At 49.1% G+C, this 18,677-nt stretch overlaps 1 protein-coding gene across 1 annotated transcript in view; it reads right to left on the bottom strand.

Annotated features, from left to right (window-relative positions):
- Positions 1-18,677, bottom strand: part of KYNU (kynureninase) — a 915,617-nt gene that overhangs the window by 321,851 nt on the left and 575,089 nt on the right. The window lies entirely within an intron of this gene.

Genomic DNA, 18,677 nt, shown 5'->3' with positions numbered 1-18,677 from the left:
AGTAAAATGGGCTAAAGTTCTACAAAATGTATTATTTAGCTGTAATGTTTCAACTATTTCCGTGTTTTCTTCAGCCCTTTGTTATGACTATATGGGATACCGTGTCCTCTGCTATACATTATACAGACATTACCAGACACTGAGGAGTTCTGTGACCATAAAGAAGACTGAGGGCCAAGTTCGTTTTCATGGTCATGGGACTTTAAGGAGACTTTATTATCCTTTTAGTCTGGAGCAGAGAATATTTCTTACAAAACATGATCATGTCATCATTATTCCTGCAAACCTCTTAATTTATTGGGATCTTCCTCTTCCATCAATCAATCAATCAATCAGTGTTTATAAAGCGCAGCTACTCACCTGTTAGGGTCTCAAGGCACTGGGGGGGAGTGTAGCGTGTACCGGCGGTGGATTAAAAAAGCCACGTCTTCAGTTCCTTCGTGAAGCTGGGGAGGGAGGTGGTTTGTCTGAGGTGGATGGGTAGGGCATTCCAGGCGGTGGCGGCGAGATAGAAGGAGTGTCGTCCTGTTCTGGTTTTCCTGATGCAGGGTACTTCTGCGAGAGAGAGCTGGGCTGAGCGTAAGGCCCTGTGGGGTACGTGGAAGTTCGGTCGCTGGTTAAGGTGGGCTGGTTGGTGTTGTGAAGGGTTTTGTTTGCGTAGGTGAGGATTTTGAAACTGATTCTTTTCTCTATGTGGAGCCAGTGCAGTGTGCGTAGGTGTTGCGAGATGTGGCAGTGTCGGGGTAGGTCGAGGATCAATGTGACAGCGGCGTTCTGGACGTTTTGCTCCCATGAAAGAGATATAATGGTTGCAAGTACAAAGAATAAAAGCAGAATTGTAGAGCAAAAGTAAACACATTATAAGGTACCAAGTAATTTGTTGCAAACGAGTTTTAACTTCAACTAAATTAAATCAGAATAAAAATGATGTGCTTAGCATGTGTAGAAACATGCAAAGAGATGCTTTCCTATAAAGAACCATATCATGCAGAAATAAGCTAGCTGCCATAAACATACCCTTTTGGCCGTTCACTGTTCATTTTAGAAAAACAGATAGAAATGAAAAGTCAGAAATGAAAAACAAGGTTATATTATTGACTTTTGGTGGTTCTCCCTGACAGGGATTGTGGCTGTTTCTTCAGCAGAGTTTCACCCCACTTAACCAACAACCCAATTTCTCACACTCTTCTTCTGATCATTCAGATTGATTCTGTGCTCCTGCGAAAGGATTTTCACCCAAACGGAATCTCAATTACATGATGTGGCCACGTTTTGGAAATTTTGCATAACAACCTTAACACAAAAAGTCAGAAAATATGAACAATGATGCTAGTGTCAACAAAATTTCATCTATATCTCCTCTTCAGGACAGGCTGAGCAATCGTTAATCAGTCATTATGTTATAGGGAAAAGGATATTTGTTTTTAAAATAGTAAACATGAATTGGAAGGTAGGTGAATTAATGTGATACTGTCAGGAAGTATTTATTTTTGTATTTGTATTTGGCATATTATAAAGCACATTTTGACCAAAAAGGCATCAAAGCACCTGAACGCAGTGGTCAAAGGTGGAAAGACCACCAAACCTACAATAACCATCAAGGAGACTCACCCTACAGCTGAAGACTAATTTGAAAAGAGCCAAGTTTTTCCCTGCTTACAGAAAGGTCAGTGCAAGCTCAAAGACCTAATATGACCCACAATCTAGCTGCCACTACAGTAAAGGCACGAGCTCCCCATCTCACTTTCCTGCATTATGGCATCCTCACCCTAAACTGTCCTGCTGATCTCAAAGCCCTTGTGGGTATATACCAATTCAGAACGGACCTGAGATAATGAGACCCTTGCAAATAAAGTTTATAAAGTGTGTTGAAGACAATGCACTTTTTAACTGACAGCTAGTGCAAAGGTCTCAGATCATCCTTCACAGAACAATGTCTGGGGAGACCCAGGACTAGGAACACAGCCATCTTCTGTCTGATTTGGAGCTTATTCAAAGATAGTTGGTTGATATTAAGATACAGGGCATTGCAGCAATCTAAATGCGAGGAGATAAGAGCAATGACCACTGCCACCCTGAGCTCTTTCGGAAGCTAGTCGAGTATTTTCTTTAAAATTCTGATCATCGAGAAATGTGAGCTCACTGTTCTATTAACCTGGGTGTCGAATGACAGCTTATTTTCAAGCATCACACCCAGGTTTTTGATTGTCACCACTGGAACAGGTAATTTGCCAAAGTTTTCTGACCCCCAAGATTATTCTGGATGGAGCAATCCATTCTGAACAGCATGATCTCCTTTTTCTTCCTGTTCATTTTCAGCCAATCCCCTCTTATTCATCTGCGGACTTCTCCTATACAGCTTTTAAACCTCTCTGCTACCTCCTCCCAGTCATCTAAGAAGGATACGATGATCAGGGGATCATCTGCATAGGATGATACTTGGAAGCCAAAGGAGCGTACCAATTTCACCAAAGGGGGGACATACAGATTGTATAAGGTAGGGCTCAAGGACGACACTTTGCGAACCCCACACGGAAGCTGAAACGGGGCTGCTCTGAAGTCACTGCAGCTCACTGTAATGGTCCTATCAACTAAAAATTACTCCATCAGCTTAAATGCCCTGTCCTTCAGCCCCTCCGGCCAAAGTCATCATCCCATCACAGATGGAGAAATGTTTTAAAGGCTGCTGACAGGTCTAACAAGACTAGGATAGCCAACCCTCCCTGATGCACTTGCTTATAGAATCTGTAGTGGAAATCAGGGCAGCCATACTATGGTTGTTCAGGAACACATTCTGCAATGGGCCCAAGAGCTTCGAGTTAAGAAAATATTCTGCCCGTTCCTTGTTGATATGTTTCTCCAGGATCTTAGCAGGGGTCGATACAATGAAATAGGGTGAAGATTTTTCAAACAACTGGGCTCTCCGCCTAAAGTCTTCTTCAAAGGGATGACCACTGCCCTCTTCAGCATCTGACCACAGGGCTAGTGGATCCAGTCTCCAGCTGTAAAATTGTGGGAGTTGAGTGTTGAGCAATGACGCAAAAAGTTCTATTGAGCACTCTCCCCACCATTTTGTCAGTTAGAAAAATCGACTGATGAAGTCTCCAGTCACTGCCATCCTGTCAAAAGTGAGAGTTCCAATCCTCTACCACAACTGAGCATCCCAGAATGCATTCTGCCGTTACTGAAATCTGGTGTTGAAGGCAAAAGTGCCAAAAATCTTTGGCATTCTCTGCCTGGACGTGACATCTGGTCCCGCCCAGGCGATTTATGTACCTCACTGCTGATATGTTTTTTATATGTAATAGTACGCAACAACTGTGAGGAGAGAGGGAGCAAATTGCAAATGCTACACCAGAATCTTCAAGCAATTGATGGGCACAACTTGGCAGAGTAGGAGTCTCTCCAGAGACTCCAGGTGTTGGCAGAGGGAAGTCTTTGCTGTCCCTGAGACTTCCAACAACAGGAGGCAAACTCTAAGTCAAGCCCTTGGAGAGTTATTCACAAGAAGGAAGGCAACACAAAGTCCAGTCTTTGGGCCAGATGTACCAAGGGGTTTTACCCATTCTGTGTCTATGGAAAAATTATTTAGTACATATGGCCCTTTTTCCTGTAGCACAGGCAGAAGCAGCAACTGCAAGAGGGCTCCACAAAGCACAGTCACAGGCACGGCAGCTCTTCTTCCTGAGCTCTTCAGCTCTTCTCCAGGCAGAGGTTCCTCTTGGTTTCCAGAAGTGTTCGAAAGTTTGTGGTTTTGGGTGCCCTTCTTATACCCATGTTCTCATTTGAAGTAGGTCCACTTCACAGCAAAGTCTCTCTTGATTGTGAAATGCTGCCTTGCCCAGGCCAGGCCCTAGATACTCACCAGGGTGGTGGAGACTGCACTTTATGAGGGCAGGCACAGCCCTTTCAGGTGTGAGTGACCACTCCTCCCCATCCCTCCTAGCACAGATGTCTCCTCAGGAAATGCAGACTACACCCTAGTTCCCTTTGCGCCACTGTCTAGTGAGAGGTGCAACCAGACCAACTGTCAAAATGATCCAGACAGGGAATCCACAAACAGGCAGAGTCACAGAAATGGTATAAGCAAAAAATGTTCACTTTCATTTTCAAACACACAATCTTAAAATCAACTTTGCTAAAAGATGTATTTTTAAATTGTGAGCTCAGACACCCCAAACTCCACATGTCTTTCCGCTCCCAATCTACACTTTAATCAGATGTAAAGGTAGCCCACGTGTTAACCTTTGAGAGGGACCGGCCTTGCAACATTGAAAAAACAATTTAGCAGTTTTTCACTGTCAGTTAATATAAAACACATGTCCTACCTTAACCATACACTCCACCCTGCCCTTGGGGCTACCTAGGGCCTACCTTAGAGGTGTCTTATATGTAAGAAAAGGGAAAGTCAAGGCCTGGCAAGTGGGTATACTTGCCAAGTTGAATTTACAGTTAAAACTGCACACACAGACACTGCAGTGGCAGGTCTGAGACATGATTACAGAGCTACTAATGGGGGTGGCACAATCAGTGCTGCAGGCCCACTAGTAGCATTTGATTTACAGGCCCTGGGCACATCTAGTGCACTTTACTAGGGACTTACCAGTAAATCAAATATGCCAATCATGGAAGAACCAATCAAATACAATTTACACAGAAAGCAAATGAACTTTAGCACTGGTTAGCAGTGGTAAAGTGCTCTCAGTTCAAAAGCCAACAGCAACAGGTCAGAAAAAATAGGAGGCAGGATGCAAAAAGATTGGGGATGACCCTGTATAAGCAAAAAAGTCAATCATGCAGCACGTGTTTTGCTAAGCTGTCAACATAATGTAAGTTTATGCATTTAATATGAGTTTCAGTTTTTGCTCTTTGACAGTGTATTCGCCAATCACCAAACAAAAAGTCTACCAAATCACAAATTTCTTCAATCTGTGCCTCAACCCTTTGCAGAGATTTCTTAACAAACAATATTACAAGCCACAATCAGGACAGGCACAAATGAAACCAAAGCAACAGAAGTGAAGATCAGACAATAGGGAAACAGAGACAACCATGCAACCTAACTATCTTGTGTCATTAGCAAAACAAACAGGCATATTTATAATAAAGTCATGCAGTGCAGCAAGTCACCTTGCTGCTTTATGCTGCGCTGGTGCTGTTTTGGCTTCCTAGAGCCAGTCCAGCACTTTTAAAGTATGTTAGGGCCACAGTACCCTTAAACATCCAGTAATCTGTTTATTCACATTTTAATCATACCTGAGGTACCACATAATAAAGGATATACAGGTGGAAAACCTTAAGCTTTTTTTAAGACACATGTGATCTGTGTACTATTCTGGAAAATAATGTATCCTAAAAACTCCCCTATTAATTGTGGTTGAGTTCCCCCACTGTGGGATAAGGTGGCAAATGATGAATCATGCCACATTATGTGGATGAGACCACATCATCCAAACTCTTTTTTTGACCCAAAAGGAGTTAGGAACAAGAATTACCCGTTCTGTCAATAGATTTACCACCCTTATTGTGATTTATGAAATTTGCTTACACCCAATTGGCACATTTAATTTACCTGTAAGTCCCTCGAACCGGGGGTACTACACATACCCAGGGCCTGTAAATGAAATGTGACTAGTAGGAGTCCCTAGTAAAGTGATATTACATGTACCTAGGGCCTATAAATTAAATGTGACAAGTCAGCTTCAAGCACTTACTTAAATAGCAATTTTAATATGTCTTAGGTCTCCCATTGGAGTCTGTGTGCAGTTTTAAACTGTCATTTTGGTCTGGCAAAATAACTCTTTCTAAGACCTCAAACCTTCCATTTTAATATATATGTCACCACTAAACAGCCCATAGGACAGAGTGCAGTGCATTCAGACAGTTGCACATTTAAATTTAGATTTTACATGATAAACTATGACATAATTTTTCCCTAAAACAAGACCTATCTTATTACATTTATAACTGACATCTTTGTCTTGGGGACAGTTAGGAATGCCTTTAAAGTATTATAATTTAAACTCTTCTTTAACAGTAAAGTTGGATTTTAAATCACAATTATGAAAATTCTACTTTTAGAAAGTTGGAATTTCTTTGCCCTAACCATTTGGTGCCTCAGTGACTAGGTGTAGTTAGCAGTTGACCTTTGTGTAATACTCCCAGACAGTAATACAAAGGGGGACTAGGAGTTGTCAGGATAGCCATCTTGTTAGGATGGTATGGGTGAAGATGTCACCTAAAACACATCACACTTGTTTATTGTCAGCCCTGCCCCTCAGAGCCAGGGCAGGGAAAGGAAGGGAATTCCAGAACCAGGTGTGGAAGGAAGTCTAAACATTTTACCCACTTCAAAGCTGGCACCATATATCCATATATATATATATATATATATATATATATATATATATATATATATATATATATATATATATATATATAGGATCCTCAGACCAACTCTTCAGTATATTCCTGGACCTGTGGATACCACAGAAGAGGACTGCCCTTCTGCCTGAGGCATGCCATGCTGCTCGAAGTGGAAGACTGGACCTGTTACTTAATCCAAGGCTACTTGAAGTGAATCCATGTGTCAGCTGACTAAGCTCCTGTTCAGAGATACAGGGTCATAATAAGCTCCAGAGGCCTCCCTGCAACTTGCCAGCTGACAAGCTGCACTGGATCTGCCAGGACCTGCAGCTGGACCTGCCTGAGTCATGCTGGCCTTTGCTGGAGTGAGTTCCTGAGCTCCAAGAGATGTCTCCTGGGTCTGGTATCAGTTGAACTCTTACTCAATGGAAAGAGAGATCTTAACGTTTTGGGCTCTTCACAACCGTGAACAGGCCCATTAATGCCAAGACCTTGCCTCCCTCACTGACCGCCAATGTGAAGCACTGGCGAACAGTCTTGTTATGCTACAGTGACTGCCAGAGACAATCAGTGAGGAGAGAGATCAACACTTCATGCTACAACATTGGCAACTTACAGTGACTTTAACAGCACAAGAGGATGATGGACAGAGTGCTGAACAATGCAAACACTCCCCCCCAGTCACAGATCTGGTTTAATCCATTGTTCTTGTGCTCACCATGCCACCCCAGTTTGGACCCAGCCATATGCAAATCAGTCTTGACCCTGTTGCTCACAGGAACAGTCCAGCCGGAACTGCCAAGCCAGGTCCTCCCTGGACCAGAAACAAGCATCCTGGGACCGGTTTCAGGGTTTCACCCTTCATCAGCCTGGCTAGCTTGAATCCAGTGGCACAGTGAGCAAGGAACCCACGTCTGGGCATACACTTCCCACTTAGGGCAACTTTAGCAACACAAAAGGATGATGGACGGAGTGCTGAACAATGCAAACACTCACCCCAGTGACAGATCTGGGTTTAATCCATCGTTCATTTGCTCACCATGCCACCCCAGTTTGGACCCAGCCATATGCCAATCAGTCTTGACCCTGTTCCTCATGGGAACAGTCTAGCCCGAACTGCCAAGCCAGGTCCTCCCTGGACCGTAAACAAGCATCCTGGGACCGGTTTCACGACAGGGTCAGACAAGTCTGGTGGTGAAAATGGTCCTTCTGAAAGAACAGGGGGCAGGATCTGGTGGGCAGTGGCCAATGGCACCCTGTTTCCAACTCCGCTGCTTTGAGTGTTCCCAGTTAGGGCACACTAGTGGAAACTCTAAAGTACTGGCCAATGTGGCTTAGGTGTGAAGCAGTCCCCATGGCCAGGTGGGAGAACAAGTTCTGGCTTATCTTAGTTTGGAGATAGCCTCAAAGAATAGGCCTGTGATCCCTGAGGATGTGGCTCGTGCCTTCCATCCAATCACTGTGAATGGGAACCCTGTCACTGCTCTGAGGGATACTGGTGCGAGCCAGACCATGGTACAGGAAAGACTGGTTCCACAGATCAGTACACTGAACAGATGTGTAGGGTGACTCAGGCCCATGGGCAATACTTTTTCCACCCTCTGATCTCCCTTTCAATGAGGAGGGAGTTGGCACAGAGGAGGGTTATAATTAATGCCCAGATGGCCACTTACTGCATTCTGGGGAATGGGTTATCACAGATATTGGTGGAGTTGGGAGGGGCAGCCTCTCAGGGTGCATTGATACCTCTGGTTTCTGGGGGTACCACTCCCGAAGGGACAGTACAGAAGGCCAGATGGATGGGCAGGAAGTGGAAACAGTCCACAGTGGGAGGACCAGTGGATCAGGGGTTCTGGTGTTGCCAGCTCTGAGAACAGACCACACCAGACAGACCCTGGTGAGGCCATGTCTAACCTGAAGGTACTTTCACTGAGATAGAGGCCTAGAGACCTGCACCAGGCAGACCCCTGCATGACGCATACACAGTGTGTCACCCATGAGAGAGGTGATGGTCCCTCTGGAGGTCCTGGATTAACAGACACCTTTTCAGCCTTAGGGTACAGACTCTGGGATGAGGGGCCAGTCTCAGGCTACCACCGTTTGGAAGAAGATTGCTTAACACCCGGAGCTGTTGCCCCCTCCTTTGGGAAATTTCATAGGTCAGAAAATCCTGGATGGCCCTGGGCCAGAGAATCCTGTACGGGCCTGCACAGGGCCTGGCTCATGACATAAACAGATTTATGTAGCCTCTTTTGATTACTGCTTCTATGTGCAGAGTTCTCCTTGGGTTGGTGACCGAAGTCTGAAGCAAGTGGCAGAATGGGTCACATCACCTTGTTGGCCCTGGTTGTACTGTCTGCCTGCTTGGATGCATCTATGAGCAATATAAGTTTAAGGGCTTGACAGATGAGATCCACAAGTGAGAAGTGTTCACCCTGTATTAGATGAGTGGCTCAGGAGAGTGTTGACAGAGGGATCCAACTGAGTTCAGAGGGGCGCAGAAGTGACACGTGCCACTTAGAAATTTCATGTTCTAAGCAGGGAAGCCCATCAAAGTATTGGCTAATCTACAATGACCTTTGAATGGAGAGAGGTTTTGTTAGACTTGGTTCTCTGAGCAGAGTAACCCACAAACCTTTTGCCTTCCCTCCTCCTGTTTTCTGAACCAATTTCTGTTGCCTGCTTGTGCTCAGTCCTCTAAACATGGTAAAATTGGCTTACACCCAATTGACACATTTGACTTACTTCCCAGGTAAAATGTTATTACATGTACCAAGGGCCTTTAAATTCAGTGCTACTGAGGGCCTGTAGAACTTACTGTGCCACCTATTTAAGTATAAATACTGGACCTTCTGACCAATTCTTCAGTACTGTCCTGGACCTGTGGATACTACAGAATACTGTCCTGGTGCCTGAAGCCTGCCCTGCTGTCTGAAAAGGAAACCTGAACCTGCTCTCTTCATCCCAGACCTTCGACTTGCAGATTTGTGCCCCCGTCACCTAGTGACTTTTAACCTACTTAGCTTGCCCCGTCTTAGCCCATTTAATTATTTAATTCTTCTAAGATGGCTGCCTTGTTTATAGTTAGGCCACTTGTTATGCTTTGCATTATCAGTGCCACCGCGTTAAGGCGTCAAGATCAAGTGACAAAGACAAACAAACAGTAGGTGTTCACACTTAGGGACTTTCCCTCTCTATACTTTCGAGGGAATTGTTTATATTAATTGCCGCCCCAAGCATGTCTGTTATCTATTGTTTGGGAACACACCTACGTCAGGGGTCTAAGTAGATCTGTATAAATACATCACACTTTAGACAGATAATCAGAGGGATTCCTACCAGAGGGCATTGCCACCATCGCTGATATCGATGCTGCACGTCTTCATGACGCTGACCCAGTCTTCGTGTCCCTGCGGAGTCTGAGATAGAGACCTCATTCCAAGGTAAAGAGGGTTGGGGGCTCCTCTCATGGACATGGCATTGGCAGATTAGGTTTAACAAAACCCAGCTCTCCTTTAGGTAGGAGGTTAGGCCTATCATATTAAGGTATTAGGACATATTACACGCCTTATGTCTCTTCATACGATTGCAAGATGGTGGGGGTCGTTGTAATAATGACTTTTGTCTTTACAATTATGTTTCTTGCATTGTTCATTATCCTAATCATTGCAGCCCACGTAACCTATCGCAGATTGCAGTTGTGTTAAATAAAAACTATTGAAACTTTACTGCATCTTCGTTATTGCCTGTGTTTGGATGAGACATGATGTATCTGTGAGAAAGGGGTAATCTCCGTTTAACCACAACACATTTCCTGAGATGTCTTACTCTTGAGTTCATGCGTAAAGGCTGCCACAAATCACCTTTTACTATTTTGGTTTTTGGTGAGGTGCTGCTAGTGAGCTGGAAGGGTTGGGACGACAGCTGCGACTTGTTGTAGGATAGACATAGGGCCTCATTATGACCCTGGCGGGCGGCGGAGGCCGCCCGCCAGGATGCCGCCCTCCAAAATACCGCGCCGCGGTCAAAAGACCGCGGCGGGTATTACAAGTTTTCCCCTGGGCTGGCGGGCGGTTGCTGAAAAACCGCCCGCCAGCCCAGGGGAAAACGACCTTCCCACGAGGATGCCGGCTCGTAATCGAGCCAGCGGAGTGGGAAGGTGCGACGGGTGCAGTGGCACCCGTTGCGTATTTCAGTGTCTGCAAGGCAGACACTGAAATACTTTGCGGGGCCCTCTTACGGGGGCCCCTGCCGTGCCCATGCCATTGGCATGGGCACGGCAGGGGCCCCCAGGGGCCAGCGACCCCCCCTACCGCCATCCTGTTCATGGCGGCTTTCCCGCCATGAACAGGATGGCGGTAGGGGGGGTCGGAATCCTCATGGCTGCGGAGCGCGCTCCGCAGCCATGGAGGATTCACACGAGCAGCGGAAAGTCAGCGGGAGACCGCTGACTTTCCGCTTCTGACCGCAGCTGAACCGCCGCGGTCAGAATGCTCGTTGGAGCACCGCCAGCCTGTTGGCGGTGCTCCCGTGGTCGGTGGACCTGGCGGCCACCGGCCGCCAGGGTCAGAATGACCCTCATAGTCTCCTACAAACATAAGTACTGTCATCCTTATACCAGCAGTCTTGCCTAGAGCAAGAAACCAAACTATGACAGCTCCTGGTCCCCAAAAGGTGTCTTCAGGCTCCTGTTCCCGTGCTTTGGCATTCGTTGAGCTCCTCCTGAAAGAAAAGGCGAAACCCTGAAGTTTTGGGTTCTTAGTGATTGTGAATGGATCCATTTGCACCAAGATCCTGCCACCCATACCAAACACCAACATGAAGCTCTGATAAACTGGACTTTTTGCAATACACTGATCGCCAGCAACCACCGTCAACATAAGATCTGCACTTCGCGCTACATCACCAGCCTGTGTTGACTACCAAACCGAAGCTCCCAAGACAACTGTCCACTCCACAACTCCCAATAGGATCTGCAACTGACAGCGATGACCATTTGAAACTTCAGCCTGCTCTTTGTGCCTCTGTAATGACCATCCATGATTCTCTCCGTGCTCCTTGAGGCCTCCTTCACCTTTGATGCTGAACTTTGAGATAGTCAGGCCCTTATTTATACTTCAGTTGCACCGAATTTGTGTAATTTGTTTTTGCAAATTCGGAATAAACCTAACTCCATATTTATATTTTCACATTAGATCCGTCTAATGTCAAAATATAGGCATTTGCACAATTTTTGGGATGTGTGCACCTACCTTACATCAATGAGGTAGGTCGGGTAGGTCGCTCCCCTGCTCACGCAGCGCCTCCAGTCCCTGACTGCCTTCCTCTCCTGTGAGTGTGCTCCCCCCTTCTTGCCCGTGTACCCCGAGTGCTTGTGCTTGTGCTGACTAAAAATCCCTTTTCTCTCCTTGTATCCCGTGCGTGTACCCCCGAGTGACTGAAATTCCCTTTTCTCTCCTTGTATCCCGTGCGTGTGCCCCCGGGTGACTGAAATTCCCTTTTCTCTCCTTGTATCCCGTGCGTGTGCCCCCGAGTGCCGTGCGCCGTCCTCCCCTCTCAGCCCCTCCTTTTTAGTAGATTTAGTAGGCTCTTGTTCCCTTTTCGCCGTCTTGCCGCTTTTTCCCGCCGCTCCTACCGCGCTTTTCCCGCCGTTTTTTGCTGCTCTTTTTTGCTGCTCTTTTTTCCTGCTTCCAGCTCCCCTGCCCGCCCACCTCCCGCCTCCCAGCTGACCCCGCCTCCCCACCTACCCCTTAAATAGCGGCCGCTGCGAGGCAGAGGTAGCGACCACTGACCCTCGGGTAGGTCGCTCCCCTGCTCACGCAGCGCCTCCAGTCCCTGACTGCCTTCCTCTCCTGTGAGTGTGCTCCCCCCTTCTTGCCCGTGTACCCCGAGTGCTTGTGCTTGTGCTGGTGCTGACTAAAAATCCCTTTTCTCTCCTTGTATCCCGTGCGTGTGCCCCAGAGTGACTGAAATTCCCTTTTCTCTCCTTGTATCCCGTGCGTGTGCCCCCGAGTGACTGAAATTCCCTTTTCTCTCCTTGTATCCCGTGCGTGTGCCCCCGAGTGCCGTGCGCCGTCCTCCCCTCTCAGCCCCTCCTTTTTAGTAGATTTTAGTAGGCCCTTGTTCCCTTTTCGCCGTCTTGCCGCTTTTTCCCGCCACTCCTACCGCGCTTTTCCCGCCGTTTTTTGCCGCTCTTTTTTGCCGCTCTTTTTTCCTGCTTCCAGCTCCCCTGCCCGCCCACCTCCCGCCTCCCAGCTGACCCCGCCTCCCCACCTACCCCTTAAATGGCGGCCGCTGCGAGGCAGAGGTAGCGACCACTGACCCTCGGGTAGGTCGCTCCCCTGCTCACGCAGCCCCTCCAGTCCCTGACTGCCTTCCTCTCCTGTGAGTGTGCTCCCCCCTTCTTGCCCGTGTACCCCGAGTGCTTGTGCTTGTGCTGACTAAAAATCCCTTTTCTCTCCTTGTATCCCGTGCGTGTGCCCCCGAGTGACTGAAATTCCCTTTTCTCTCCTTGTATCCCGTGCGTGTGCCCCCGAGTGACTGAAATTCCCTTTTCTCTCCTTGTATCCCGTGCGTGTGCCCCCGAGTGCCGTGCGCCGTCCTCCCCTCTCAGCCCCTCCTTTTTAGTAGATTTTAGTAGGCCCTTGTTCCCTTTTCGCCGTCTTGCCGCTTTTTCCCGCCGCTCCTACCGCGCTTTTCCCGCCGTTTTTTGCCGCTCTTTTTTGCCGCTCTTTTTTCCTGCTTCCAGCTCCCCTGCCCGCCCACCTCCCGCCTCCCAGCTGACCCCGCCTCCCCACCTACCCCTTAAATGGCGGCCGCGCGCAGCGGGCGCGCCGCTGGCGCGCCAAAGGCGCGCCTAAGGCAAGCCCGTCTGCGCCCGTCCGCGCCTGGACGGCGCCCAGCGCCCGAACCCCTGCCCCCCGCACCCCCCGCGCCCCCCGCTTGACCTATGACTCCGTCACCCTCGCCAACCTCAACCCCGGCCGCGCGCCGGGCTGCTACCGCGCCACCCCGAAACGAACCCACGGACCCTTCACCTGCAGCAACTGCCGCTTCACCTGCCTACGGACCCACACCGCCACCACCAAGAACGACGCCCCCGGAAGCAACCTCGAATGCATCCTGGTCAACACCCGCTCCGTCCACAGGCACGCCATCGAACTGTGGAACCTCATCAACTCAACGAACCCAGACATCGCCTTCCTCACCGAGACCTGGATGATCCCCTCCTCGGCACCCGACATCGCCATAGCCATCCCCGACGGCTACAAAATCATCCGGAGAGACCGCTTCAACCGCACCGGAGGAGGCATCGCCATCGCACACAAAAGCTCCATCAGCATCTCGACCCACACCGACAACTCACTTCCCGACGCCGAACACCTCCACTTCGCGATCCACATCGACCCCAAGACAACCCTAAGAGGCACCCTCATGTACAGACCACCAGGACCCCGCACCAAGTTCAGCGAAGACATCGCAGACTTCGTCAACCCCCACGCACTCTCATCCACCGACTACATCCTCCTAGGAGACCTCAACTTTCACCTGGAGAACCACACCGACAACAACACCACCGCCGTTCTAGACAACCTCGCCAACCTGGGACTGAAACAACTGGTCAACACCCCCACCCACTACACCGGACACACGCTCGACCCCATCTTCTCCTCAAGCAAACACATCACCTTCAGCCACACCACCGAACTCACATGGTCGGGCCACAGCTGCGTCCACTTCAGCTTCAAGAAAACCACCGTGCATCACCACACCCGGCAACCACCAAAAAGACACTGGAACCGAATCACCACAGAACAACTCGCAGCAACGCCCTCCCTGAACCAACCCACCAGCAACCCCAACGAGGCCGCCAACAACCTCACCAACTGGATCTCCGACTGCGCCAACCTCCTGGCCCCTCTGAAGACCCAAACCAACACCAACAACCACAAGAAAAACTCCTGGTTCACCACCGAACTCAAAAACTCCAAGAAAGAATGCCGCCTCCGCGAGAAGACATGGCGCCTCAACCCGACAGAGGAAAACCTGACAGCTCTCAAGGACACCACCCGCCAACACCACCAACGCCTCCGCACCGCACGAAAAACAGCCTACCAGAACAGACTTGACAACAACGCCCACAACAGCAAGGAACTATTTGGCATCGTCAAAGAGCTCTCCAACCCGGACGCAGAAACCAACCCCATCCCTCCCTCACAGGACCTCTGCGACTCCCTCGCGACCTTCTTCCACCGTAAGATCGCCGACATCTACAACAGCTTCACGACCACCAACATGAACCCGCCCCCGGAAGCCGCAAACGACATCTCCACCATCCTCGCCTGGAACCCTACCACCACCGAGGAAACCACCCGCGTCATGAACTCGATCCACTCGGGATCACCCTCCGACCCCTGTCCTCACCACATTTACAACAAGGCCGACAACATCATCGCACCCCACCTCCGAGACGTCATCAACGCCTCCCTCACCACCGCTACCTTCCCTGAAAGCTGGAAACACGCAGAACTTAACGCCCTCTTAAAGAAACCTACAGCAGACCCCACCGAACTCAAAAACTTCCGGCCTATCTCCCTCCTCCCGTTCCCCGCCAAAGTGATTGAGAAAATCGTCAACGCTCAACTCACCGCCGCCCTGGAAACCTCCGACTCCCTCGACTCCACTCAGTTCGGATTCAGGGCCAACCACAGCACCGAAACCGCCCTCATCGCAGCCACGGACGACATCCGAGCCCTGACCGACAAGGGTGAAACCGTGGCCCTCATTCTCCTGGATCTCTCTGCAGCCTTCGACACGGTCTGCCACTGCACCCTGATTGACCGCCTCTGCAGCGCCGGCATCAGAGGCAAGGCCCTGGAATGGGTCATCTCCTTCCTCTCTGGAAGGACCCAGAGAGTCCGCCTCCCCCCCTTCAGATCCGCAGCCACGGAGATCATCTGCAGCGTACCCCAAGGATCCTCCCTCAGCCCCACCCTATTCAACGTCTACATGACCCCCCTGGCAAACATCGCACGCAAACACGGACTCGACATCATATCCTACGCCAACGACACCCAGCTCATCTTATCCCTCACCAACAACCCCACATCAGCAAGGACCAGATTGCACGACGGCATGAAGGAAGTAGCGACCTGGATGACAGACAGCCGACTGAAACTGAACACAGATAAAACGGAGGTCCTCATCCTCGGCCCTACCCCCTCCGCATGGGACGACTCCTGGTGGCCCCCTGCCCTAGGCAGCACTCCCCAACCGACCAACCACGCACGCAACCTCGGCTTCATCCTGGACTCCTCCCTCTCGATGACCAGACAGGTCAACTCGGTGACCTCAGCGTGCTTCAACACCCTCCGCATGCTCCGCAAGATCTTCCGCTGGATCCCCATCGACACCAGGAAGACCGTCACCCACGCCCTCGTCACCAGCCGCCTGGACTACGGGAACACTCTGTACGCCGGCATCACCACCAAGCTGCAGAGGAAACTTCAACGGATCCAGAACGCCGCAGCACGACTCATCCTGGACATACCTCGCCACCACCACATCTCCGGACACCTGAGAAAACTCCATTGGCTCCCGGTCAACAAGAGGATCACCTTCAGACTCCTCACCCACGCACACAAAGCCCTCTACAACCTCGGACCCAAACTCATCAACTCCCGCGTCTCCTTCTACACTCCTCCGCGCACTCTGCGCTCCACCGGTCAGGCCTTGGCAGCCGTTCCCCGCATCCGCAAAACCACCGCCGGAGGAAAATCCTTCTCTTTTCTGGCAGCGAAGACCTGGAACTCCCTGCCCAGTCACCTTCGCGCCATACCCGAACACCTCCCCTTCAGAAGGCAGCTCAAGACCTGGCTCTTCGAGCACTGACCCCCTCCCCCCCAGCGCCTTGAGACCCTTATGGGTGAGTAGCGCGCTTTATAAATGTGATTGATTGATTGATTGATGAGGTGCAAGGTAGGCATTTCTATGTAAAAAACAGTGCTATCACCATAGCCCCATATTAATCCCCCCGTGCTAAAAGGATGCACTGGTGGGAGGAGGGGCTTAGTAATGGTGCAAAGCTTGCTTTGCATCATTATTTAATGCTGGGTCAGACAGCACGGTTAGCGGGCCTGTGGACCCATTTCCATGGTTAAACACAATGGAATGGGTCCACAGGTGCCCTCCACAAACCCCTGGAACACCCCCACCCACACCAGAGGGAAACCAGAAGATGGGGGACCCCAAACAAGGTAGGTACGGTAAGTATGGGTAAATATTTCTTAGAATAGTTTTTTGCCATCGGGGGCCCTAACTTGCTGCATTGTGTTTCTGGACCACAACTCCTCCTCCGACTGCTCCATCTCATTGATCTAAGAATCAAGCATTAATGGCATTTAGGGGTCGTCGGGTCTCAGCTGCGACCCCTGGCTTGCCCTTTGTGACCCCTGGCACTGGCTTTGCAACCCCTTGCTTCAGAGGTGGCAAATTCACTGTCAGGAACACAGTGCGAACTCGTCCTTATGGAAACCAGTTGGGACTCCGCTCTCTTTATTTCCTGTCAACTTTTAGTTCCACTAATAGTGAATAATAACATACTTTTCACTTTTAATGTAATAAAAACGTGAATATGCCCTACCATGGCAGCTGATGTAATTAAAAATGCTTTTAAAATGTATGTTGTGTGTTTGCTTGCAGGTGAGAGTGTGTTTATGTGAGAGAGTGTGTGTGTAAGTATGAATCTGAGTGTTTGTGTAAAAAAGTGTCTGTGAGTGAAAGTGGGGGTCAAAAAGCATGTGGCACCACTTCTGCTACACCTGGAATATTGGTGAATTGACATCCATGGAGTCAAGTGCAAAAAAGGAGTGCTTTCTTCCCAGTAAGAGTTTCCGCAATGTTGGAGTACCAAGACATCACTGATGAAAGACCCCAGTTGTTCTAATTTGGGACCCAGCAATGCTGTTTAACTTAGAATGCTCTGGCCTAGGCTCCTAGCAGACATCTTAGAATTTGCTATTTAATTTACTTAGGGCCTGATTTAAAACTTGGTGGAGGGGAGTACTCAATCACAAATGTGATGGATAGCCCATCCTCAGTATTACGATCCCTTTATATCCTACGGGGATCATAATACAGCAGATGGGATAAACGTCACATTTGTGGCAGAGTATTTTAACTGCCAAGCTCTAAATCATGCCCTTAGTTTCTTAAATGAATGTTTGGCATAGCACTAGCCTATAAGGAGCACCCTGCTACTGAGAAAGACCAGCTCTGCATACCATCTCTCACCTAGAGAGATTGTTAACAAAGACCATCTGTAAAGATCAATCTTTACAAAAGAGCAAAGTAGCAGATCTCGTTGGCCAAAATATTTACAGTGTTTTTTTTTTTCTCAATCACATTTCTCAAGTGACTATTAGCACACTTCTCATAAAAAGGTTCATCATTTTGTTTGCTAACAAACACTAGTGTGGTTTTGAAATAACTCTGGTAATCACTAAAAAGCCTCACCACTAGCATCCAGAGCTTAACAAAAATAACATGACATACGATCTATGGTTTGCTGATCAGGATGTCTGGAACATAACCTGTTTGTTAAAAACAATAAACACTATTTATGCTAGTGCCAGAGCATTTGTGCCTGACAGACATTACATGAGAGGGTAATCTGTTGGTAAGGAACAAGACAAAGACAGCATGCAGACATAATGGCCCTCATTATGAGTCTGCTGGCCTTGAGACCACCAGACTCACGGTGGTGGTTGGACCGCCATGCTCGTAGCAGTCTACCCTGGCGGGCCGCCATGGTCGGGCCGCCGACACTGCTGGGTTGCCACCAGTCAACAGCCTGGCGATCTGCCAGGGTGGCGCTACATGCAGCACCGCCCTGGGTATTATGAATTCCCATTCTGCCAGCATTTTCATGGCGGTTGGATCGCAATGGAAAGGCTGGCACTTGACATGGGCAATGCAGGGGCCCCCATGTACTGCCCCGAAGTGCGTTGCACTGCCCAAATTATGGGCAGTGGAAAGTGCAATGGGTGCTGTCGCACCCGACGCACCACCACATTGCCGCCCTGTGTCCCACTGGGTAAGCGGGTGGAAACATTGTTTCCGAGCACCGGCCCAGCAAGAGACTCAAAATAGGGCCTGCAGTGTTCTGGTCGCACTGGCGGTCATGTGGCAGTACGAGTTTGCCAAACTCGTAATGAGGGCCAATATTTTGAATTCAAATGAGTTTGGAGAATACTAAAATTATCTGCACTTCTAAAAGATACGAGTGCTTCTGAATACTCATGTTTTATTTG

Source organism: Pleurodeles waltl, chromosome 3_1 (assembly GCF_031143425.1).
Source record: "Pleurodeles waltl isolate 20211129_DDA chromosome 3_1, aPleWal1.hap1.20221129, whole genome shotgun sequence".
Lineage (NCBI taxonomy): Eukaryota > Metazoa > Chordata > Amphibia > Caudata > Salamandridae > Pleurodeles > Pleurodeles waltl.
This window is presented reverse-complemented; position numbering and strand designations above follow the sequence as displayed.